Source organism: Telopea speciosissima, chromosome 10 (genome assembly GCF_018873765.1).
Source record: "Telopea speciosissima isolate NSW1024214 ecotype Mountain lineage chromosome 10, Tspe_v1, whole genome shotgun sequence".
NCBI classification, from domain to species: Eukaryota; Viridiplantae; Streptophyta; class Magnoliopsida; order Proteales; family Proteaceae; genus Telopea; species Telopea speciosissima.
In genome coordinates, this window is record NC_057925.1 from 25,758,058 (window position 1) to 25,759,558 (window position 1,501).

Sequence of the window (1,501 nt, forward strand, 5' to 3'; positions counted from 1 at the left end):
AGGCCCGTGCTGAGCACCAGCTAGTTGTATACTTAGCCCTTGCGGACACTAGTGGACCCAAGGATCGAGCTACTTACCTATTCCTAGCAGACGAGGTTAGAAGTGACATAGCTTATCTTTACGTGCAAGATATCATTGCTAGTTGGCGGTTGCAGAGACTTGCCTCTTAGGCACAGATACATAATTAAGATAATTTTTGTTAAAATATTAAAACCATACATAATATATCATAAAACAAATAAAAAGGGGAACAAAAGTAGAATGTACAAGCAAATAAAACATACCTTGCAGGGATGACTACATTAATCACTGGAATTGTGGAATAGGTATGTGCATGTGTTAACTAGGATTTGTTTGTTGACCTCGATAAGGAGTGTTGGATTATTGAACAAGTTGCCCTTTCCAAAGAAGCAACCATGGTCAACACGAGAAATACTTGAGGCGATCGTCGAGGAAGACGCCCTCGCATTCCGAGGCCCAAAATTCTGAAGCATCGGCTTCTTCGCCGAGGGCACCAGTGGCTACTCGAGCCACTACTACGGCACCTCAGCCGGGTATAGCAGCCGGTGAGGTGAATGCTTTCATGACTACTATGATGAGGACCATGCAGCAACAACAAGAACTGTTGGGTCAGATGTCTACGCAATTCACAGCCATGATGCATGAATGGTGCAATACCACCTCCACCACCCAACCGGCCCATACTTTTCCCACCACCTGTGCCTTAACACTTAGCGAAAAACTCTACCGCCAAGGTAATGGAGAGATTCAAGAAACTCCAACCGCCCATGTTTTCTAGGTTGAATTCCGAGGCAATGCAGCCGGAATGGTGGATTGGCGCCTTAGAGAAGGCATTTGATGTGCTCGAGTGTTCGGATGCACAAAAGCTGATATGTACAGGTTATTAGCTACAGAATGAGGCTAAAGCCTAGTGGAAGGCTACTAAGCCAAATCTTAAAGCTGCTCATCCGAATCCCATGTGGGACCAATTTAAAGAAGTTTTCTTTAAGAACTACTTCCTAGAGAGCTTTAGGGACAGAAAAGAAGCTGAGTTCTTCGCATTGGTACAAGGAACCAAGTCAGTGCTAGACTATCAACAACGGTTGCAAGGCGAAGAAATTTGAGAAGCGACTTAAACCTGATTCAGGTCTGTTCTATCAATTATGGATATTTGGGATTATGCTCAAATGGTCGACAAGGCAAAGATTATAGAGGATAGATTGAAGGAGAAAGAAAAAGAGAAGGCTATGACGTCTGCTCGGGTTGAGCAAAAGGCCAAGTAATTTTCAGACCTTTGGATGGCCAAACAAGGTTTTTCGAGGAACCAGTTCAAGTCCCAATCCGACTCCATTCCATAAGCCGAATGTGGGTAAGAACCCATTCCGCCCCACTTTCAAACGACCTGCTCAACCGGCTATAAGTCAAGTGACAACAGCAGCTTTGCCAGCTTGACCAGCCACAAGCCAAGTGAGCCAAGCCTCAACACTAGCTGTTCCACCTT